We start from the raw sequence: 11,012 nt of genomic DNA, 5'->3' as shown, positions 1-11,012 counted from the left end.
TTTTTTCTGAAAAAAGATCTGACAGGAATAAGATTTCAATACAAATAAAGGACAGGGTGGTATTTCAGAAATTTTTTATCTACTCGATGACTAGATTCAGACCTTGTCCCTTTAAACCCCTCTCCATACCCTAGTTCTGTCTCAGCTTTTCTTCCTTGGCTTATGTGTAAGTCCCAGCTTGGTTGACTCTATGACTACAGAACAAGAGTATGTCCACTTAGATATAACCTGAGTCTTCCCAGAACAATATAACTAACTGTAGTATTTTAAGGGATCACCGAGCCTGGGGTTAAGAGGAAGTACTTAGTGCTGGGGGCAGAAAGCAGAATTGCACAGTAAGGTGGAATATAATATCAGCATGCAAAGAAACACGCCTATATTACCTGAGCCTTGTACAAAGAGAGGAAATGGCAACGTTTAACTGGACAAGGAGGTGACCCTGGGGACATCAGTGTGGAGGTATTTGGAGAGTTGGATAAAATGTGGAATGTGGGGATACAGAAATGGAGGATCATAGGTATCGAAAAAAGTTGGTGTCATGGAGATTTGTTCAGAACGAATACATTTAAATAGAACTCCTAATTCTGAGAGGAAGTTTGGGAGGTCGGAAGGAGGAAGGAGGAAGGAGGAAGATGACAGGCTACGGAGCATCCATGCCATCTGAAAGTCCTTAAGGCCTCAGAGAGCTGTGCGGTGAGAACTCAAACTACAAAAGGGAGGGGACGTCGGATCGTTGGAACAGTGGACAACATAAGACCTGGATGTCTTGACTGAGGCGGAAGCATTCTCAGAAGCATTTGGAAACCTGAGAAGCTGAAAGCATACACTCTTGGTGAGCATCAGAAGTAAGGTAGGAGGAGATACCGGGACAGTCGATGAGATGAGCTTATTACAAGTGCATGCGTCTGTGTGTGTGCTTGTGGGTGTGCATATGCATGTGCCCATGCATGTGTGTAATTTATACGGTGGGACATCAAGGTAGCCCCTCTTTGGTGACAAAGAGAAAGAGAAAGACCAGGAATGCAGCAAGCCCAGATCAGTTTATGTAGCGCTCTGTATTTTTTTAGATTTAGCTTAGTTAAATGGCTAACAGTCACTTTTCTTTCTGGCATAGCAAGAAAGATTTTTGCTTCTTGTGGGAAGGATAAAGGAAGAAACACCTGTGAGAAAAGAGGCCTGCATTGAAAAGAAGCCTGGGTGAATGCCTGAGACAAACTATGAGATTTGATAATTTCAGAAGTGGCTGTTATTATTCAACTCCTTATATGTATGCCTCACTTTTTACTTCTTCACATAAAATGTGATATCCATTTTCCTGCTTTTTATCTGACTGATCTTGGGACTTCTCTTGGCCAAGAGCATGCAAAGGGAGTTACAGTATATTAGTTCTGGGCCAAGCCCTCTTTGCCTTTCAGAACATGTTGCCTGCCATGGAAGCCAGCAGAGCTGAATTATCTCAGTTCTTCAAGGATGTTCTGGGTCATCTAGCCCTAGTCACCTCCACTGCAAGCTCAGAGGACATCAGCCATGCTTTCTCCAGACCAAAAGAAGCCTCATACTAACCTCAGACTACTGAGATAGTGAATGCTAATGTTTTAAGCTACTTGTATTTATTACAAGGTTGTTGTTAGTTGCTTTCCAGTTGCCTTCCAATCATATTAGATATAGCAATGAATTGTAAAATAATTGCAAATTAATTGCAAAAAAAAAATACAGCAAAATAAAATATTGCCTCATCCTTCACTATCTTTATGTTTAATTCCATTGTTTTGGCTACTCTGTATGGTGAGTGCCTTTCAAACTGTGCTGGGGTGGGAGGGAGGTGTTGGGATTTTCCACCACTATACTGAACCAATTCTATTCTGATACAATTAGTTTTTACTGGTTGACTTCAGAAGTAGATCACTATTTCTTCCTTATCTCCAAGGTTACTGCTTTAGAATGTGTTTCAGGCACCCACTTGTAGCACACAGGGAGGGAAATCCTCTAAACAGATCCCAAGCACGGTAAGGCTAGGGGAGGCTCATAGAGATGGATGTTTTCTTCCAAAGTGTGCTGAGCACATTTCTATCATGACAGAGCCTCCACACCATGGCATAGAGTTGGGAGGGCTCTGCTCTTCCAGACTGTCTTGGCCAGCATTGGATGTGCTTCTTATTTGGCAATTGGAATATTATCAATAGCTACTTTTTAGGAATTGAGTCTTCACTCACAACAACTGACTTCGCTATTTTGTGAAGCCCGTGTTTGGGTGAAAACTGTAAATATACTTGCGACTAAGTTTCCTCAATATTCCTAAATGCCTATGTATATATCTTAGAATTAGCCAACTCCCCTGAAGCCTGCATAATGCTCCAAGATTTCTGATCTCCAAGTCTTGTCATTCAATTTACTCCTGCAACTCACCCTCATTAATATCTCAAAAATGCCTCTTTTTTGTTTTCCCAGGGGCACTACGCACTTTAAGAAATGACAGAAATCTATCCATAAAGTTTCTCCTCCCCCACCCCCTGCAAAACGCACATCTCTAGGGTTTGTGACTGTGTGCCTTTTTCTTCTGTACTGCAGTGTAACCGTCACACATTATTTTGTTATCATATGATTGAAAAACTTACATAAGCCAAAAAAAGTCTGCTTTGCTCTAGTTAAAGCAATTTGTCCAGAATTGAATGCTGCTATGTGAATGTCTCTCTCTCTCTCTCTGTCTCTCTCATTGTCAATAAATAGTTGACCTTTTTATTGCTTCAATTTTATTGATTTTAGCAGTCCAATCTAGACAGCAGAAACACATGCATACACATGTATGAACACGGAGTGAAGAGATTGAGAATTTCTAAGGGTCCTGGGTTATGTTTTCAGAAGCTGATAAGAAAATTTCTCATTCCGATCCAGTCAATAAAGCAATGAGTTTTCGCCAACCTTCTCAAGGGCTGATTGCTAGGCAGAATAGATTCTTTAACACTTTTTTGCCCTTTAACTTTATTAAATGCCTGACATTTAAGAACCTTAGCTGATGGCAGAAGATGAGCCCTGCTCCCTGTGCTATATCCTGGAACATGATGCAAGACATAAAAAGAAATCTGGACGGGAATGTTGCCATTAGTTTGGAAGTCGCTGTTTAATCTGAGTTATTTGGGGATGAAAATGACTCATAGACGCTAAGTGCTCATGCAGATTCTGATATTGTGGGAGGCCGGCATAGCTCTTCATTAATCTTATTTCAATTAGAACTCTTCACAGCCTGCAATTAGAATGTTGCTGCTGTGATGAATCCACACTGTACATGTACCAGCGACTGTTTTTTAATGAAGAAAAACAGGCCACTTCGCATTTTAAAGACAAATTTTCATTTTGGGCAATCCAATAAATGCTTGCGCTTTGCCTACGCTCTCTACACCCATAGAATTGCCCCCTCAAAGCTAGAGAGACATTTTAGATTAATCCTAATCATGTCATAACTCTTGCACATCTCCCAGAACTGTCTTAACTGTGATAAAACATCCTCATAATAATTTGATATGTAGCTGGAACTAGAACTTGGTGAATGTTTTCTAAAAGAATTATATGGTAAATATTTAGGCTAGAGAGTTAAATCGGGTCTGCTGCAGCTCTGCAGCTTAGTCTTTGGGGCCCCAAAGCACACCAAGAGCACATGGGCACAGCTGAGTGTGGCTCTGTGCAAATAAAACTGTATTTTCTTACAACAAAGAGCTGGATTGTAGGTCTTGTTTTCTGACTTCTGGTCAACTTATTTTCTTAGAATAGAGACCTCTCCCCCCAGAAAAACTATCACTCTAAGCTCTAAATAATCTGCCTAAATTATTGATGTTACCCAGCCTCATAGGTCACTTTTACCATTGCTATTTGCTGGGAGATATGCAGAGCATTGTGCTTACATTTACATCTAAATACACAGATCTATTTATTCCCATTTCACACGGATGCAATGAGCCAAATTCAGCAAATTGTCATGATCATTTCCCTGTCATGATCTCCTGGTTTCTATCAGTGAAGAAGGTCTTTCTTGAGGCATTAAAATCATGAGATAGAGTAACATGATCATTCCTCATTCGTATGTAAATATGCCACCACTGATCTCAGAGCCCCTTTTCCCTTCTTCTGTGGCACACTCATTTCTGGATGATCAGCAAACATTTGACGTGGCCCAAACCACGGTAGACACCATAAAGGAAATTGTCCATGTCTCCGCTCTGGAGTGAGTATAAACCTGGGCATAGACGCCCAAAGGTAACTTCACCTTTCCAACTGCTGCTGAGTCAATTATGACTTACGGCCAGACCTTTTTCCCATTAGAACCCCTGGGTGTGTTTGAGTCCCCAATCCTTATTTTGCGAGTCAAATGCCAACAATGAGCACTACCCAGGAACCTGGCATAGGCTGGGGGCTCCCAGTTCAACTTTCTCATTTTAGACTCACAATGAGTTGAAAATGGTAGCCGTGTAGTTGTTAAAACAGTTATTAAACAACATAAGCCTGCTTGTAAACAAGTGTTAAGTAACACAGTGTAGGTACTATGTACTATAGCAATTCCTAAAGGTTGTGAAGATAACAAGGACGCAAAAACGGGAGCCTTGCTCCTCCAGGAAAAGATCTTTAGAAATCCCACCAGACCTGGTAGATGTCATTGTGAAAAGGCTGATTCAACTCTCTCCTATGATTGATAACACTTTCCTAAATTAAAGCATGCATTTTGTATACTTCTATTAAATAAAAATGCATTTCACTAGGTGTCCTGGGGCATCAAAAGAGATAACAGAGCTTGAAACCTTGATGAGCTTATGGTTTAGGAAGAAAATAATTGTTTACTATTTAATATAAGGCAGAATGTGAGAGCGATAGGAGAGGAATAAAATGTCTTTGGGACTCGGAAGACAATGCTAGAATGATGTCAATTTATGCTTTTGGAATTTAAATACAACTGTTCTATAGAGTGATGTATTTACCAGAATCTATTCATTCATTCAGCTGTTAATTCAAGATCTTCTCCAAAATTGTTCATCCATGCTGCATAGTCGGGCTCAATGTACTGGGATAAAAGAGGAAGAGGACCGTGGCATACAGGGACCAGACAACAGGCATTCTAAGGCAAGAGGGAAGGGAACCAAAAAAGGGAGGCTAAGGAAGATTTGCAAGAGGAGAGATTTAGCCTAAGTCCTGACAATCAGACTGAGGAAGAGGAGGGGAGCCCCAAAGCCTGGGCAAGTTGAATGGAGGTGCAAGTCAACACCACCGGTACACAGATGCAATGACAGAATCATTTTACACGAGGATATTGTAGAAAATCAAGATATTTAAAGCTTAAGATCTCAATTTAGTGAGAAGCACGTGGGCAAACATTAATTTCAGATTAATGAGATAAATCAGGAGATAGCTACTGATTTGCCCATTTACTTGCTATGCCGCTGAAGGTCACTTCTCAAACTTGAGTGTTATTTTATTCATTTGTAACGTGAGATGATGAATATCTACCCCAGGACTTCGGCTGTTTCTATTGTTTTAAAACTGATTCATTTCATTTTGAACCAGTTTGATTGGCATATAATTCGTGGATCACATCATTCAAATGTTTGAATATATTAAAAACAATTGTGCACTCATCAACACAATCAATTTTTGGACATTTTCTTCATTTTTGTACCTATTATTAGTAGTGCCCCCTTACCCCTTAACCTCCACTACCATAACCCTGTGACTGTCTCTAGAATTTTCTATCCTAGATTTATATAAAGAAAACCATCTCCCAAATCCCCGAACAACAATAACAAACTAAAGCACAGAAAGCTCTCAACCCAAGAGAAAGCCGGAAATACGAACAACTTAGCGGTTCCTGCCTTTCATGCTACTTCCTACAGGGTCTTCGGAAACGACGACCATGCTTTCTCCTAAACAATCTTGGGGTGACCCGAGACCACGGCCCCTCCTCCTTCAGACCTTTGATTCCTAGCCACAGCAACACCATGGGCAGCGGAACTAAACTCTGCCCCGCCAGCGCTGTCCTCACAGTTTTGTTTGATGCCCTTCTTGGAGCCCCTGGGTCCAGGCATCTCGAGCAGGCCCTTCACTTCACCAAGCAGGCTGTCTTTCCCCAGGGTTGGTCTCTCCTGACAAACACGCGCGTTAACGGAACACGGAGGGATGGCAAGGGTGGAGAGGAAACAAAATGTGTACCAGCGAATGTGAAACGGACCATGTGCTCTGTAAACCTTCACCCCATTCAAAATACACGGCAGTTGTACAGTGAAAAATGAACAAAGGAAAAGAACAAATTAAAAATGGGTCAAAAGGGAAATTAAAAGATTTGAAATTTACCTACCTAGTGGTGTGGTGGTTATTAATGGGGCTGCGATCCTCAAGGCTAGCAGTTGGAACCCACCAGCTGCTCCCAGGCAGAAAAAGAGGGCTTTCTTCCATCATCAACAGGGAATTCACAGACGCAGTTCTGCCCTGCCCTATAGTGTCATCATTCGTTGGCATCAACTGAATGGCAGTGGATTTGGTTTGGTTTATATCTACATTAATTTACTTTTTGATACACTCTGGCTGAGGATAAGGGTATTTTGGCTTCCGGGTCAATAGTCTGAGGTAATTCAATGGAGGCTTATTCTTACGTGGGGACTCTGTAATTTGGGGCTTTTATTTTTGTGTTAGTCTGGGTAGATTAGAGAAACAAATTCAGACACAATCATGTGTATAAGAAAGGCCTTTATACACAAGAGCAATAGAATATTGAGTAAACATCCCACCAGCCCAGATCAAACCCATAAATTCGATATTAGCCCATATATCCGATACCAATCTATAAAGTCCCCTTCAGACTCATGGAACACATGCAGAAAGATCACAGGACAGTGGGTGGGAAGTCTTGTGGATCCAGTGGCATTGTAAGCATCTCAGCGTTGGCAGGGGTCTCCATGTGGTTCCTTCAGCTCTGACTTAGGGTAGCTGCATGTGGCTTCTCCTCAGAAATATCTAGCAGCGAGTGAGCTGAGAGTCTCCTGCCTCCAAGGAGGAAAACAGGAGTTCCCAGAATCCTTAGGAGTAAGCCATGCCCACACAGAGGCCTCATTTTCTATGATCTGATAGGCTAGACTCCATCCCTTCACTCTGAATCCTCAAATTGACATCATATCATGTAATTACCACCACTGTCATCCATAGACAACGCTGTTTTAGATACAAATAACGACATAATCAGGGCCCTGATTGCGTAGTGGTTGCCTGTTGGCTGCTAATTGCGTGTCAGCAATTTCAAACTACCAGTGGCTCTACAGTGGTAAGACGGACTTTCTACTCCCTTGAAGAGTTACAGTCTCAGAAACTCACAGTGACCGGTCTACTGGCTCTTACAGGGTCACCGTAAGTTGGTAGTGAGTTTTTCTTCTTTTTGGGGTGGTGGTGGTGGTGGTGGTTTAACTGCACAATATGTAGATGGCTTCAAGGTGACAAGGTGGTTGCGGCAGTTGAGGAATTGTGCCCAGACATGAAAATATTAAAAGTGAACAAGAGAGATGATAAATTCACATGGCTTATTTTAAAGGGAAGACATTCCCCAGATGCATCTTATTAGATTTTTCTTTGTCTCATTGGTCAGAATTTGATCACATGCTCACTCCTAAATCCTTCATGCAAAGGAGAATAAGGTGGCCCTAGGACCAAGTAGTCTCACCTTGTGAGTCAGGGTCCTCTGACACACCTGACTCTGACTCTCTGGGAGAGAGCTGGGACTGGAGCAGAATGGAAATTATGGTAGAAAAGGATTGGGCATGAAAGTGGCATTTTTATTGTCATCATTAGGATGGATGGAAAGGCACTATGTCACCGGATCGGGCAGTGTTTCTTTCTGTTGTGAATAGACTCACTATATGTTAGAACTGACTCAAAGCACTTAACAACAACAACAACATCATAAATGGCTAGGATAACTTGTACAGAAGCCCATTTCCATTGAGTTGATTCTTACTATAGTGACCCTATAAATTTTTACAGAAGAAGACAACCTCAAGTTTTCTTTTGGTATTAATCTTATGTCAATTTTACTCCTTCATATTTTTATAGGTCAACTCATTTTAAGGTATATTACTTTTTTTTTAATTTAAGTATGACACATGCAGCAAAATACTTTGCTCTTAATAATACAATTTCATGAGTTTAAAGTATATACCTTTGCAGTTCCCATCTCAAAAGAGCTTTTCCTGCATCCCCCGCCCAGTTATTTCCCACCATTGTCAGGAATCAGCCTAGCCGTTCCCACTCTTCTGGTCACCACCGAAGGTCGCAGGCGGGTGCAAGCTGTGGGCTTGTCCACCCAACAGCTCTGCATAAGAAACCCGGCATCCTATTGTTGGCAGCGTTACAGCCTGGCATCCCATAGGGAACAGTTCCACTCCGTGACACAGGATGTCACCCTGAGGTGAAATGGGCAACAATGCAGAGTGTGATGTTCGGCTTTCCCACCACAGATTCATTGTGCCCATTCTGGATTGATTTACTATGAACTGTATTATTCAGCATGTACCCTTTGTGTCTGCCTTTTTTTCATTCAATAAAATTATTTCATGTCAATCTCTGTTATCACATGTCTTCAGCATGTACTCCTTACATTCCTGAGTGTATTCTATTGGACAAATATGATCGTTTCTTTCTCAGTTTATGAGGTAGTGGGCATTGACATTTCCAATGTTCACTTCATGTGAGTAACATGGTTTTGCAGATTTCTGTTCTTATTTCGTATGAGTGGGACTGAGGTATATTCCACACCATCACCAGCACTTGGTGGCATCAATCTTTCTGTCATTTCAGTGGGTGTGAAGTAAAACCTCATTTTGTTTTAATTTACATTTTTCTAATGACTTATGAGGCAGCTTATCTTTCATGTGCTCCTTCTACTTTCATTTATTTGCAAAGAGTGTCTTCTGAAGTCATTTACACATGTATGTTTATTATTATTTTAAATAATGATTGACTTCATGCCCTTCACATAGTCTTGATACAAATTCTTTTACGGATATCTGCATTTTCTTCCATTCTGCCTATTTTCTTTTCACTTTTTAACATGACCTTAAAAAATTCATTTTATTGTGAATTAGGCGGCCATGTACAGAGTAGATACTTATTTAAAGCACACTGTCAACTCACACAGTGAAATCCCGTCAAGGTGACATCATGGATTCCCCTGCTTCCTTGTGTTTCCTGTTTCCACTCCTCCTCCTTTCCTCACCCTCTGAACTTCTCCCTGGTGTGAATGCCATCCTTTAGTTACTATATTCTTCGAGGGAGGTGAGTTCAGTTCCAGACTTGCAGGGTGATTAGGAGCCGTATGCTAAAGCTCTCATCTGTCTTTATCACAGAAGTACACTTGGTCTCCTCTAAGATTTTTTGTTTGAATCCACATTTTTCTCCCACTCCCTTCCAGAACATTTTAAGATGCTCCTGTTTACATCAGGTGGCAGTGGCTGCCTGGAGCCATCTCGTTCTCTGGTCGCAGGGTTGACTGAGACTGTTTGCATGGCCCATGAGCCCATTGAACTGATTATTTCCAAAGGTTTTCCTATTTTCATCCCTCTTCTTTCCTGGGGACTGGAAGACACCAACCCTTGCACCTGAGATGGCTGCTCATGAGGCTTTAAGACCCATGTCACTGCTTACCATCCCAGGGTGAAAAACCTCATCTTTGTGAATTATCTTATGCCAACTGACCTTGGTGTCCCTCGAGACAATGGTCTTGGTCCCCCAGGCTATGGACATATTTATTCAAGGCATTTTTGATTATGTCTAAGACGTTTTTAAAAAGCATTCTTCCCTGTATACTCTGCCACAGTTGTTATGCTAACTTTTGGTGAACTGAAGTTTTACTGATTTGTAAATTTTTTTCTCCAATTATAGTCAGTGTTTATTGGTGTGCTTATTATTATAAGGCTGCATTGTTGTGCTCATATTTTCCTTTGAAGCTTTATAATTTGAGGCCTGTTTTCTAGGGAAACAAAAGACACTAGCTCATTGACATAGAGTGGATTCTGACTCACATCGACCCTAGGTAGCACTTCTAAAATATTTTTCAATTTAGATTATTGACTTATGCTTATTTTTTATTTCTTGGTCAGATTTTTAGAAATTATTTTTTGGAGAAGGGCATCCTTTTATTTAAGTATGTATAATATCTTAATTTATACAGAGCACACAAATACAATTTGCATCAATAAGTACATGTAATCATATGTATTTACTTTAGAAAGAAACGTCTGCTTTAGTTACTTCCTTTCTGACCTCCTTTCCTTTTGGTAACACACCTTTTGTACGTATTCTCCTGTTGAAAACCTCATGTCTTAGATTCTGTGTCTGTCTGTCTGTCTGTCTACTTATCTGCCCGCTAATCCAAGTGCTTTGCTTTGTGGTGTCTGTGTGTGGGTGTTTTAATTCCCTGGACTGTGGGTGCAAAATCTGAATCTATTTTAATATTGTATTGCCATTTCTTCTATTTGCTTCAGTTTCATACTTTATTTTCCTGTTGGTATTTGTTTCCTATCTTTAGTCATGGAAGGCACACCTTCGCCTTTTATTTATTTACTTTTATTATTGTATTTAATTAGAACTATTTATAAGTCTCTATATCATTACAAAATATAAAATTACATTGAAATATACCACGAATAATAGGAATAATGCTTACTTTTCCCTCCTCCTTTTCTGCTCAGAGTCTGTGTGGCTGACCACTCATATGCTGTGCTGTTCTATAGTGCTCATGGTGTAACAGCTATTCATTTTAGGGGTAACTATTAAAACTTTTGGCTGAAACAAGAATAGATTTGGATATTCTATCTTGAATTTCATTAGGTCTATTTGCCTGTGAGCCTGTACTTTCTTTTACTGATAGATTTTTTTTTTTTAATTCCGGCATTAGTTCCAGGTTCTTTGCTTCTTATTTTATTTGAAATTCCTCCTAAAAAGAGCCAGAGCATCTCTTGGCTCTGTTTTCATGTCATTCTTTTTTTTTT

Source organism: Echinops telfairi, unplaced genomic scaffold (genome assembly GCF_000313985.2).
Source record: "Echinops telfairi isolate 266 unplaced genomic scaffold, ASM31398v2 ScPeMD7_11;HRSCAF=52, whole genome shotgun sequence".
NCBI classification, from domain to species: Eukaryota; Metazoa; Chordata; class Mammalia; order Afrosoricida; family Tenrecidae; genus Echinops; species Echinops telfairi.
The sequence above is the reverse complement of the archived record's forward strand: the minus strand, read 5'-3'. Positions refer to the sequence as shown.